The following is a 14,311-nucleotide window of genomic DNA, read 5'->3' on the forward strand; positions in this document are numbered from 1 at the left end:
TAATTTTAATATACCTTAATACATCTAAAAAATATAATTTTCGAACCCTAAGAAGAAATCTTACAGTTCTACGGATATCACAAAAATGTTTTAGGTAAGTCCGAATTGAATTAGAATTTAAACTATCTAAAAAGCTAAATACATAAAAAACGACTGGGTCCTCTTTTTCGATGTTATTTTTCCCCGTGTACGCCCCTTTTTGGCTTTTCTGCCAACTGCTGAGTGGGTAAATTATGCATAAGCGCACTACCAGCCACATTATGACGAGGCAGGCGGACGTCTGATGCAGAACGCAGCTGCCTGGATTATGTATGAGTGGTTTGGTGGCGAGAGGAGGAGCTGGAGGGCCGGCAAGGTGCGGGGGCTTGGGGGCTGGCAACTCACTTGTCAACGTGCTCATCACATTTCTTCCCAACCAAACGAAACGAATGCCTCCGCCCGAAACCACCCACATTGCCGTTTATGCGCACCAAGGCAAACAAACAACAAAATATTTGTATGCTAAGCCAAACACATGCGAGCGGCGAAGCCCTACAATGCCACGCCCCCTGCCAGCCGCCGCCCCCATTTCAGAGAGTCAGCCCAACGCGGCTCAAGTATTTTGCATTGCTAAGCAGAAATTATAAATCAGGGCAATTGTTGAAGATTTGCAGCCCGCACAACTAAACGGAATGGCAGGCGGCGAGGGCGAATGAGGGCCGGAATGAAAATGGAAAATGGGAAATGGGAGCGGTAAAGGTGGAGGGTGGTGGCCGGAGCAGGGGGCGGGGAAAGAGGATCTGGGATTGCGGCACGCACGCCTCGCTGGGTTCCCGCTACACGGGCGCTTCTGCCGCTGCTGTTGTTGACTAACTGACTGGCTAAGTGACTGACTGACTCGCTCAGCTGTCTGTCCTGCACTTCTAAAAAATATGACAAAAATTCTGGATAGTCAGGAATACGCCTAAGAGTAATAAAAAAAATGTTTATATCACTCTAGAACAGTCCAGTAATGGCTTACGAACCTAAATGGAAAGTCGCTTATGATGTAACTAAAGGATTCCTAACAGTTCTCATGTTGAAATTGTATCTTATTATCTTAATCTTTATAGATCTTATTATTTATCTTTATAGAATTAGGTAAATTATTTTAATATTAAAACCAATTTGGATTTAATAAATTCCATCTCATCTTGATCTTTAATTTCTTAAATAATTTAATTTGAATTATCTATAAAGATATCTAGAATGCCTAAATACAGTCTTAAATTCTTGATTAAGAAGTGCATAAATATTTTGATCTCTTTAAATAGTGATTTTAAAATAAAAAAAAATATTGGATATTCCAAAACGTAGTTTTGTTCCAATCTCAATTCAATTTAGGCTTTCAGGCCTGGCTAAAGTATTTTTCGAAGTGTTTTTTGAGCCTCTGCTGATGAACGTGCACAGGCAGTCAAATATTTTGCAAGGACGAACGTGAAAAAATAAATAAAAATTCCCACAAAAATGAATTTAACGAATATGAAAGCAGACGCGCGGCGAGACAAGTGGGGCGGCGGCTGAGGGGCGGTGTAGCCAGAGAGCTGAAATCATAATTTAATTTAACGTATTTTTCGTTGCCAAAAGACAAGACGCGAATCGCACACACACACACAGGCACAGAGGCACACCCAGCAAGGAGCGACAAAAACAACAGATGGCAGGATGTCGGAATGGGGAGAGATTGGAAAGCATAACTGTGAGGCGGATTCGGATTCGGGGGATCCTGGGAGTCACAATCAGCGGCAGGAACGGAACTGAAGCCGGAGTGGAAGTCCTGCTGCCAGACAGACTAAAAGCAGCGGAAATAACACGCTCCGCAGCGCCGTTTAAAAGTGTAAAAGCCGTCAAGAAGAAAGTGAAAAAAAAAAAATGGAATATGGAGGAAGAAACAGTCGCGAGTTTTTCTACGCTCGTGGTGTGAGTCACTTTGGTAATAGAATCGCAGCGCGTTTTGCCTGGATTTTAATTTTAGTAATGGAAGACAATGGCAGACGAAGATGCGAAGAGACAAATAAGCTTAGCCAGCAATGCAGCATCGCAAGGAGGCGAGCACTGGCAAGATTTTGCCAGATTTATTGCGCCACGTTGCAGTTTGAAGTTGAAGTCGGGCGCACATAAATCCATGGCAGCGCACAGGGCAAATTTACACATGATTGTTATTATTTAATGCTGTTATTGTAGCGACTGTGGCCGCCGTTGCTGTTGCTGTCATGCGGTTTTTTAAACGATTTTTATTAGTGGAAAGGAAAAGCGGAAAGCGGAAATAACAGCCACGCGCCGTAAAGTAGACAACACATTCTGCACACATTTCTCCGCCTTCCCCTGGCCTTTCACGCCCCGCTCTCACCCGCTTTCCACCCGCACTTTCGCCGCGCACGACATGCAATAAATGCATTTTGCATGGTGTGCACGTAAATGACCGCCGACGATTTAAATTGTTACGCTGTGGCCGGCCGAGCGTTGTCTGCCATCAAAATGCATTACGTATACGCAATAAAAATTACGTATACGCCACCGACGGCCTGTGTGTGCACGGGGGAGTGACTGCGTTTTATGCGTGCCGCGCATTATCATTTAACATTTCCGGTTCTGTTCGGTTCACGAGGTCTTTTCGGGGTGGTTGTAACAATTGGCTAAATAGTTTATTGTGCGCTGTGCCCAGAGTTTGGTATGACGATGCCGGGGGCCATCGATTGATTGGCAATTGAAATGCACGCGGAGTGTTTGACCGGGAGTAAATCATGGTGAATTATGCAATTATAGCGATCATCAGGGATTAAATAGGTAATTGTTTTTTTTTCACCTGCTTTTAAATCTCTCATTGGCATTTTATCATCGCTATTCCTATCCCCAACTACAAACCATTTCCATTTCAATTTCCCGTGACCTGATATTTGGGGTAAATATTTACCTTGCCTTTGCTACCTTTTGGCGTTTTTCATCACTCAACTAAAAATTGCAGTCGTTCTGCTCTGTCAACTAATCATACAGAAAGCATTTCGCCCCCCCAAACAGTTGACCAAGCTGCTTGGGCACAATAATTTTGTAAATTATTGCGCATACGCCGCGTGTGTTTGTCAACGCAAAATAAAAACGTCAGCTGGAAAAGTTTTAAGCATATTCTCCTCCCGGGGTTCGCTGAGGTTTATCCCGAGCTCGAGTCAGACCCTCAGCTCATTTCCAGCTCAAATAAGCGTAAGTAAATTTGTAAGACAAACAAACAGGGGGACAAGAAAAACAGAGACCTGCTGTTGACGATGCCACCAGCAGCAGGTGGAGATTGGGAGACTGGGAGGGGACCGATGGAGGTGGAGGCGGAGGCGGAGGTGAACAGGTGGACAGGTGTACAGCTCCTCGAGGAAAGTCTGGCCTGTGTCGCTCAACAGGGGCAGCTCCCAAGCTCCGAAGCCAAGTCAAGCCAAACAGCTCCGGGCACCAGAGAAAGACAGAGAAAAATGAATAGCAGAGGAGCCTCTGCCTCTGGTCCGGGGCAATATTCATTCCGGTGGCAAACAAACACGCAGCAGCAACAATGGCCACAACAGCAACAGCACACAGAGAGAAAAAAGTGTAAACAATACAGAGGTGCAGTTGCTACTCAGTAGAGTAGAGACGCTCTGCAAAAAAAAGTATTTTAAGAAATCATTTGGGTGAAAACAGTTTGAATGCAAATGAAAGTATGCAACAATAAATTTTCAACTCACAAGAATTTTCAAAATGGAGACTTCCCTTTATTCATCGCATACTTTTAGACACAAAAAAATTTGTTTTTTAAATTACTTTCAAGTGAATTCAAAATAAATTGGTAATAAATTTTTAATTATTAATTATTCACATTGTTAGTTAAATGCGTTAAAGATAAGAAAATAATTTTACCCTCTTCAGAAGAAGTAAAATCACTTGCTGTCAGACATCAAATGACTTCAAGAGAAAATTGATCAAGCCTTTGTCGAGTAAACTCTTCCCGGAAAGAACATCTTTATATTTAACTTATGAAAAGTTCAATCTTGATGGGCAGCTATGTACCGAATGACTGGTTTTTCCAGGGAAATCCCTGGCTTTTTCCTCACTGCAGTCGACAACAACAAGCTGACTAACGCCTCGGACGCTGCCATTTGTGGCACGCCCCCGCCCACTGCCCACTGCCCTCCGCCCACTAGCCCAACGCCCCCTCAAGTTAGTTGATGAACTTCGTGTTCAAGTTGTAGCACAAGAGTTGACGCCTCGCAGCCAAAAACTGCGACGGCTGCTGTTGATGGCCTCGCATCTGGATTGGGGTGGTGGAAATTGGGTAGCTGGCTAGAGAAAAGGCGGGGGAAAAGCCGCCGCCAGCTGTAACACTGATAGCAATTCCAAGAGACAACAACGGGCGCCGAGGAAACTCCTGAGCAGCTCTTTGCTTTTCGTGAGTTTTTGTTTTTCTTTTAGTTTATTTTACTTTCGTGTGCCGTGGCGGCGTCGGCATCTTCACTTTGGTTTGATTTTATTATGTTTTTCTTTGGGACCGCACTGGCCCCCATTTTCCGACCCGCTGACCCCGCCCACCCAGCACCAGCACCAGCACCGCCCACCACCCACCGCCACTTTTCCCTGGGCCACATGCTGCCAAGAGTTTTCGTTGGCTATATTTGACTTGGCCCCGGCGACCTTTCGAGAGGTTGAGCAGGTTGGAAAACAGAACAGAACAGAACAGGACAGCAGCCGAAGCAGCATCCCGAGCCCCGTTACAATATCAAGTTAATTGTTTGAAATAAGTGTTGGCCCACCCACCGCTTTTCCACCCCCTACTTTTCCTTTTCCACTTTGCAGCAGACCTATCTTGTTGCTGATGTTGCGGTTTCTTTTGTGCCGCCTTTGGAAACTACCCACATTTATAGTGTTGTGGTCGAAGCTTTTCCCTCTTCCTCAGCTGGTTGTCAACGCCAGCCGCAGCCCCAAGTTTCCTTGTTTTTCCCCCATTTTCGGGGGCTGCCCATTTCCCACTACCCATTTTCCTCTACTTGTCTTTTTTGAACTTTTTTCGCATTCGCATCTCTTTGGCTTATTTTACTTTGACTGACTCTCGCCCCGGAGTCTCAATGTTTGGAGTGCACTTTACCCGGCCAACTTGAAATGAATCTAATAACTTGGCCCACACACATACACACAGGAAGCAAAAACAATGCCCTCTATTCTGTGATTTTTTTGGTGGTTGGGCGAAGGGAAGAGCTTGTTGAAAAGCGGATTTTGTTTTGCAAGTTGCTCGAGTGCTTCGGCGGTTTCTTTTCCACACTCCGCACACTTTCCGCATTGTTCTCTGGCAATTGGAATATTTTACTTGAGGAATTTCCCGATCCGATGCGAAGTTATAAGTTTGCAGCCTGCCAATGTTAACAGCTCTATTAGTTCAATTTATTTGTCTGGCAAAGGGAAAACAACGAAAGGAAAAGCCTGTGACATTGCCAAAGACAAAAGTGGGGCGGGGCGCAGGAATTCAGCTTGATTGTGTTTGCAATTTCATAAAATAACAATTCGCCAGCGCCTTGGCATCTTTCATCCTTGTTATTGGCGCCCTGATTGCCGCCGGCGGTTGTCGCTTTTCCTGGCTTTTCCGCAGGATCAGGAGGGGGCGGTTGGGAAATGGAATGCGTTCGTAAATAGCTGGCAAGGTGTGGGCCCGGCATGCGAAGCCCCTTAGCCCCCATCCACCATTCCCATGCCATCCACACCAGGACCCCAATCCGATGGAAAGTCAGGCTCCCGCTCCTGGGGCATGCCAAATTCAATTCACACAAAATACCCGTAATTCAACACCCCACGGATGGAGATGAATATGCCACTCCACTGACTGATTGCTTTTGCCTCCAAAGCAAACTCCCCCAGGGCGCATTGAAATGAGTTAAACCAAAGGCTGCCGCTCAAGTTATCCTCGTTTTCCTCGATTTCCTCGATTTTTCCCACCCCCTTTTCTCTCGGCGACACAGGACTTTCCCGTGTCTGAGATTTCAGCAGCCCTACAGCTGGAGCAGCAGCAGCAGCAGCGACATCTCAAGCGACTCGTTGACATATTTGTATTGTATTCAATCGATGAATTTCTGCAGCTTCTTCGCCGCATGGCCCATAAGGGAAAATGACTTATTTTGCTTACGCACACACTGAACAAGTCCTCAAGCAGCAGCTTGCCATCCTGCCATCCTGCTATCCAGGCATCCAAGCATCCTGGCTTCCTGCGCCGCGCTTGATTGCTCTCCTGCTCTTTCTCTCCCTCGCATTTTGTCCCTCTCTCTTAACTTTACACAGAAAAAACATTAATTTTATTTACAATTTTTTAGGATTTTTTTGAAATATTTTATATTTATCCGTATTTTAGATTTTATTTTTTAGATTTTTTTTTTTATGTTTTAGATGTTATTTCTTTACCATCCTAAAAAAACATTAAAATATGTTTTTTTTACTTCAGTTTTTAACACATATTACCCATTTAAAAAATTCTTGTCATAGTACTAGTATAAAATAATCCATATATTTGTAATATATCCTAAAATTAAGACCATCGTCAGTAGATCATCGTTGTACCTCTAAAAAAAATTATTGAATATTTATGTCTATTAAAATTGTATGATTCAAGACTTCCCTTGTACAAATATGTAAAAATATTTTTCAAAAGCGCAATTCTAAAATGCAATTTCAAACTAGTTGACATATTTTTCTCATTGTGTATGCATTGACATTCGTCCTGTTTGGGCTCCCGCTCCGTTTTCCAGCGGAAAAGTTTGCGCTACACATTTTTTACTTGGCTGACTGTCGACATTCGCGTTGATATTAAAATTTTAATAAACCCCTGCACGTTGACTGGGGGAATCTTCTCCTTCAGCTGGTCCTCCGTTTTGAGCTGCTGCCTTTGCTTTTTCAGTTGCCATTGCTCTTGCTTTTGCTTTGGCTCCTTCGCCATTCGCCTGCTCCCCGCCGTTTTCCGCGCTTTTCCCAGCTTGTTGCACTTGACGGAAACGCGTCAGTTGGGCGCTTTCGCATTTCCCCCGAACTCCCGCCCTTGCCCGGGAGTTGAGCTCCCAATTGGTTTGGCACAACGCACATTTTCATGCGGCGACGAGACGAGAAACGAAAACGCCATAATGCCGGAATTGCCATATATATCCTCGAGCTCACACACTCGAACACTCGGGAGGTCCCAGTCCCAGCTGGCTGACAGCAATGATTTCTTTTGCCGCCACGTGAAACATGTTGATAAATCAAATCCCAGCCCAGTCAATGCCAATGCCAATTTGGTTGACAATTGCTTTTTTCGGTTTTCCCGCATGAATGACAGCTAATTGCTGAGGGGTCGGGGGTCACCCTCCCTCTCCCGTCTATTTTTTGCCATTTTTGCAAAACTACAACAGGCTGGAACTTTAAGCCCTTTTGAAAAACCAACTGCCTGGCTTCCATGTCAGGCAAAAGCCAGACATTTGTAATCCATGTAGCTGTCTCCGGAATTGGCTTTGCGGCATCGGACAATTCACAGAAAGGCTGGCCGAAGAGACCTAAGCGCGTTGCCCGGAATGAAATCAAATAAAATAGTTAGTAAATAATAAAACAGTCGAGCACTGGATTTGGGCTTTCGAGGATTTTCGAGCTTCGAGTTTCGAGTGGAATAGGGACTTTTAATGCCCGCTTAGGCAGCCGCTTGCCGCTTTTATGGCCAACGGCAATAGGCGAAAATTTTATTATAGAAAACGAGAGAGCGATGCCGAGGCAGGCAGTCAACAAACCATTAAACTCAAGTGTTTACCACAAGCCCAAGTCACTAGACACAAATCTAAAATGGCAGTTAGACAACTCGAGCGATGTGGGACAGCGGCTAATGTGGTTACGAGGATGGGTTCGGCAAGGAGCAGCTAGGTGAGCAGTCCTGCGAGGTCCTCGATCTGGGGTCTAAGTGCTTCGAGCTGTGCAATTTGGCCGTTTGATGGCGAATTTATTGCCAAACTGATGAAAGACGGTCATAAGTTTAGGCTGGGCTTGAGTACATGGAAATTCTTCAAAGAATATACTCTTAAAGACCAAGAAAGAAGTTTTAATAAGGACCATAAGAAGAAAACAAAGTGATTTCCCTAAGAAATATTAAGTAAGAGTAGGATTTAGAATACTAATATATTTTATTTGTTTAATATATTAATACTTTTTATTGTATTAGCATTTTTGAACAATTTTAGTAAATATGCTTAAACAACTTTCTGTATAACTCATACATCTTTATCACAAAGTAATCCATATAAAACATTTCCTGTTTTTCAACCCATCCCCGTTTTTTCCGCTCAAATGAAGCCATTGGCCCATCGAAACATTCATCCACAAAAAGTTGATGGAGGCACGGACCGCTCATCAGAAGTTCTAACCAAGTTGAAACCGCACTATAAATATATTTCAACTTATTTATGACCACTTTTCGATGAGGGTTTATTCGCGTTTACAGCCGGGTTATAAAATTTATGGGCCCGCGGGCCAGGGGTCGAGGATCAGGGCAGAGAGACACGCGAATTCTGATGCCGCGTTTATTTTCCTGGTGCGTAATTATTTTTATGACATTTTTCCCTGCCTTTTTGGTGAGTGGCAGGGGTGTGGGTCTAGATAGCCGTGGCTATGGGCCATATGACCACCGAGGTCCCTTTGTCCAGCGTCCGTGTTGAAGTGTTGGCGTTTGCCAAACAAATTAAAAGCAAATTATAACGAAGCAACGAAAATGAAACGAAACGAAACGAAACGATATTATAAGGCAGCAAGGACACAAACTAAATTTTAGACTCCTGCCGGAGGACTTGCACTTGGAGGATTGCGGACTACGGACTCCGGATTCCCCCCATCACACTGATGATGGTCGTTGGAATTTTAATTTCTGTGTTGTGCTTTTCACTCGGGCAATGCCACTTAAAGCGATTTACTTGCAAATCTTGGTAATGGATGGCAGGCAAGGTGAGAAACGTGCCCGAGGACCAGAAGTCCTGCGGAGGGTGCGAAACGTGCCTGACGTTGGACATAAATTAATTTATTGCGTGCGCGCCTGGCCAAGAAAACAGGAAAAAAACTGGATGGAAAAAATGGGAAAACGCTAAGAACAAAAACAAAAAAAAAAAACGCTGAGGAAGGAAGAAAAACAAAAACAAACGGCGCATTTCGTTGAATTGTTTGAGCTGCCAGCATAAAAATAATTCATTGCATACTTTTTGTTGGGACGAGACCCAAAACTTTCATTAAATAGCATTAATAATTAAGAGATGAGGGTGGCATTTAGGGGGTATTTAGATATTTAGGGCTCTCACAATGAGCTGCTTTATTGGCTCGCTTGCGTTAAATATTATATGCCCGAATCATTTAATAAGGGCATTAGAATGAGTAATGTTAATGGGGGGAAAAGTCATTTAGAAGCACTGAAGCACGATTTTTTTCTGCGATTTTAAAAACTCGTACTTAATATACTTTTTAATCATACTAATATAAAAACTGTAACCGAGGTGTCTGTCATAAAAATCAGAATGTTTTTAAAGTAACTTAAAAGGTGTCTAAAAGTATGCAGTGAAAAATGAACGTTGCCTAGCGGATTGAATTCGCGGGAATTTTTGATTGAAAAAATGTTGCATACTTTTTGAGTTTTAATAAAAAGTTTTAAAACCCTTATTGCGCCCCTTACAACAATGAACTCATATTTTAATTTTTTTACGCATTTTAAGTAAGTTAATCTTTTGATTGAAAAAGTGTGGCATATTTTAAGGCACATCTATAAACGGTTTTAAAGCCCCAATGATTTTTATTTAATTTAGTCAAGGCTCTGAGTGATTCTTCAATTATTGTGTGTTGCATTTAGATATTCAAGGGACTTACAACTAGCTTCTTTGTTGGAATTGTGGCGGCGGCGGCTGCTGTCGTCGACAGCGGCGCAAACGTCGACTGCGGCGGCGGCGGCGGCGCTGCGACGGCGGGCGGACTAATCGCTTTAATTGTCGCCTGCGGAAGCGGCGGCTGCTGAAATAACTCCGCTGGCTGCTTCACGTAGAACAGATTTACTCCAAAGTGTGAAATCTTGATGGGTTTTATAGCAACACCTTCGACAGGAAATGTGGTTGTGTGGGCCGACTTAGCTGCGTCGGCTCGAATGGCTAAGATCGGCTGGCTGGCTGGCTGATCTTGGCTATATCTTTTTCGGCTGGCGGCTCTATCTCTGTAGCTGTCTGCTGTAGCGGATTTTCCCTGTTTCGTGGGTTCGTTCACAACTTTTTGAGAAGCTCTAGTTTCGGGTATTTGTTTTGTCAGTATTTCTTAATATTTGGTTGTTTATTTTTGTTGATTTAAACTTGGTTTTTTAAACACTACTAAAGCTCAATGTTAGACAGCGCGACAAATGTCCTGCTCCTGTTTTGGATTGTTGTTGATTGCACTTGAACGCGTTGGTTGCCAAAAGCACACGGTGACAAAAATCTCAGGACGCGATTGCCGCTTCGTACGGGAGAGAGAGTTTCTTTGCTTTTCAATTGAATTTTTTCGCAGGCGGCTTGACTTTCTTGGGGAGTTTACTTTCGTGGATTAATTACTTGGCTCGATGACTCGATTGGCTGTCGGCTGTTGTGGCTGTGGATTTCTTGGTTTCACACTAGGCTACTTGCACGGTTTCAATTTGCTGAGGAACAGAACGCAACGACTGCTGGACTCGCTTGTCTGATAACGACTGAAGGACTCTCGCGAATTGCGTAGGATTTTTAGCAACAGCCGAGCGCAGCGGTATTCTCCTGAGCGTCGCTGTCGGCGTCGCAGTCGCCGTCGTAGTTGCTGTGGCTGTTGCCTTGCCGCCTTACCGCCTTGCCGATTTCCTTGCCTTTCCGCTCGCCGCCCCGCCCCTCCCCTGCCATCCCTTGGCGGGCGGCCGGCGCAGAAGCATTACAACAGCGGAAGTGGTTAACAGAGAGAGCGAGCAGGACAGCGGGCCGGGGAGAGAGAGCGAGCGAGAGCGAGAGAGCGCAGGATGCACCCCCACACGGATTGGAGCTCTGTTAACTGCGAGCCCGCATAACAACCAGGGTTGTCAAGTCAGGTCAGTTTTTCCAGGGCAAACGGCAGCAGAAGCGGAATCCTTACAAGTTGTAGGGGGAAAAGCAGCCCCACATACTAAGTAAGTGCAGTATGAACGGGAGGAAAGTATTGCTGTGATTTGAAATCACTTTTCCTTCCCTTAAAAAGTTTCATTGCATACTTTTGATAACTCTTCAGGGTTGCCATAAATCACCTCTATCACCTCATTAAATTTCATTGCCACAAATTTAATGGCATACTTTTAAGGTTCAAGTTTAAATTTATTTGAAATAACTGTAGCTATTTTAAATAAATATGTTTAATTTACCTATGTAAAAGCAATGTTGTAAATGCAACACATTACCATTTTGTAAGGCCTAACATTTACTTTCCCCAATCCCCAAAACTTTTACCCACAATGTTGCAATCGAAAACAAACAAACAACAAACATTGGACATACACCAAACATTCACTTTCAGCAGCAGGAGAAGTGAGTTAACAGCGCATGAGAGAGGAAACTCTCACTGCAACAGCAGGAGAGCGAAAGGATAACGAGAGACCCTTTCCTCTCTCTGGAGGGAGAGAGAAAGAGTGAAAGGGGAGGGAGCCGAAGCGAGAGAGAGCGCGGTGCTCCACGCGCGTCATTGTTGCACCTTTATGTTTGTTTTCGTGGGTGGCCCGCACTTGCAGGAGAGAGGGGGAGACAGGAGGAGAAAGGACGAGCCAAAGGAGCAGGGAGCAGCGCGGGGGGATCAAGAGAAAGGGGGAACGATGGCGCAAACAAACAACAATAGCGATTCGAGTCGGCAGAATGTCCATGTAACCTCTGCAGAGGGTGTCGCTGATGTGCCGATGATTACGTTGATGAATAAGGATAATGCCGATGAATCCAGGTGAGCCGTAACTCGTTGTTCAAGGAGTGCGCGATGAAGGGGTATAATGAATACTTCCATGATGAATACTTCCATTATAACCCTATAGCCAGTTTTTAGTAACTTGTGTAGTACAACTTAAAAACTGCAAAAAGGCTTACAAATTAGATTGAATAATACCAATTACAAGATAATATTACGCATAAAATAGGCTCCTTAAATTGTTATATTATTTATTTTTTGATTACTTCTTAATTCAATATTTTAATTACGATTAAGTAACATCTCTGCGGCTTAGAAGATATAATAATAGCATTAGGATCAGAGCTAAAGTTATGCCACTCATGTTGTAATATGAAAGGAAAAATCGTACTTAAGCCCTAATCACGTGAAATAGGATTAATTATCGTACAAGTACTCATCATCGAAACTATCTGTGTTCAATCGCCATTGAAATCATCTTCTAGTTAAACGAACATCAAAGTGTTTCTTGTGCCAACCGGATTGCAATCCTCATCGTAAGTATCTTTCCCGGTCGTATCTTCATCATAGGCAGCTGTATCTGCATCGTAAGCGTCTTCATCATCATCGCCATCATCATCACGGCCACCGACGTCCTCGTCGTTCCCATTCTCCTCCATTGTTGTTCGTCGTGTGTCTCGTGCGTTGGTGAAAGTGTCAACTTGACATTGCCTGGAGTGCACGCGCCACCGCTCTCTCACACACACACACACACATATGGGCAGGGAAGGACTCTCCAGACACACACACAGTTACAGCTACATCCTTACAATCCGCTTGCGTCAAATATTTTGTTGGCCCCGGGGCAATTGTTGTTGCTCCTCGCTGACATGCGAATAATGCTCGCAGCTGGGAATTTTGCTCTCGCCGAAAAAGGACCTGGCACCGCTCTCCCTGCCGCTCGCCGCTTTCTCGCGCTCTCGGCGCCAGCGCGGTGAAAGCCTTTCCCCTGGCTCCACGAAGGCAAGGCGACAGCGCAGTCGGCGGCGACAGAGGCTGCTGCCATGGCAGCTTTATCAGTGCCATGAAATGTTGTTCCCGGAAAATAACCCAAAGGAAATGCTGCACACACACATGAGTGCTGCGCGGCTGTGTGGGTGCTTTGGCGTGCGTGTGTGTGTGTGTGTGTGTGTGCAACCAGCAGCAGCAATAACTGTGTACATGTAAATCCTGGTTTGTTTCATTTGCCGATTTGGAGCACCGTCCTCCGCAGCACCCCGCTCATCCGATCCCCCCGCGCCGAAAAGCCCGCCGGCACTAACTTTGTACGCTTGATGATGATAATAATGTTGCCCCTTGCCAGCTGCACTGAGAAAAGCATGTCCCTTAAACGATTACTATGAGGAATTTGTTTCTAGGGAAGCCTGCTTTAATAGTTCTGATAATGGGACGAGAATCGAGCTTCGACTTTCACTTACTCCCAGTTTTTGTTTATCTAACTTTATAGAACTTTAAACCCTTATTACCAAAGCTGTTCTTATGCTTTTTGCATATAGCTAATGTTTATTTTGAATATAAATTACATTATATTATACCTTTGGTTTAAAGATACAAATATACATTAGGGCCTTGAAAGTAGCGACATAACCGTATATTTGTATCTTTCTATAATGAGATCCCTATTGATCCCAGTATTTCTTGCGGTGCCTCAAACGAACCGAGCCAAGCCAACTCAACCCAGTCCCAGTCCCAATTCCTACAGCAAACCCAAACCTAAATCCGAGCCCAAACCCCGGCCCCTGCCAATCCAATCCAATCGCACGGCCACACCAGACATCGTCTATGGAAATTCGCATGCCGATTTTCGAGCGATTGCAATTGATTTGTAATGTATTTCATTGTTGTGTGTGAGTGTGTGTGCGGCGGTGGGGTGGGGGGGGATATAAAATTTGTATTGATTATTTCTATTGCCTTTGTTCGCCGCCCGTCGCTTTGTTCGCCATCTAATGATAGCTATGGGGGCATTAAAAATGTCATATACAATAGTTTTTTGTTTGCCACCAGCGGATGGCATATAAAGCAGGACTTAAAGACCAGGAAGTGGACCGAGTGGCAGGTGCACGGCCACTGGGATAAATTGTAAACTTGGCCGCAAAACGCCGCATAGACACGCAGCGGCGAAAAGTGCGGAAAATGGGAGCAAAGGGGCGGCCTTCAGCTGGGGAATTGGCATGTGTACAAGTCAATTATGGGTCAAAATCCTCACAGGAGTCGAGTTCAGTTGAGCTGGGGCGAATCGAATCGAGCTGAGCTGAGTGGCAAACACTTGAAGATGACGCCAATGCCAATGTCGATGCTTTTCTTGGCTTTTCCCTGGTTTTCCTAGCCTTCTTTGCTCTCCGTTCTTATTTATTTTCCC

General features: G+C 44.5%; 1 protein-coding gene across 9 annotated transcripts in view; it reads right to left on the reverse strand.

Moving 5' to 3' along the window:
• The window catches only part of LOC108034824 (RNA-binding protein Musashi homolog Rbp6), a 179,488-nt gene that overhangs the window by 73,985 nt on the left and 91,192 nt on the right, over positions 1-14,311 (reverse strand). Inside the window, exon 1 of one of the 9 annotated variants that reach the window (XM_017109918.3) lies at positions 9,877-10,710. The exons of the other annotated variants lie outside the window; for them this stretch is intronic. The gene's annotated coding sequence lies outside the window, so the exon portion shown is untranslated. Of the gene's footprint in view, positions 1-9,876; positions 10,711-14,311 lie in introns of those variants that run through there. 9 annotated transcript variants of the gene reach the window in all.

Source organism: Drosophila biarmipes, chromosome 3L, assembly GCF_025231255.1.
Source record: "Drosophila biarmipes strain raj3 chromosome 3L, RU_DBia_V1.1, whole genome shotgun sequence".
NCBI lineage: Eukaryota > Metazoa > Arthropoda > Insecta > Diptera > Drosophilidae > Drosophila > Drosophila biarmipes.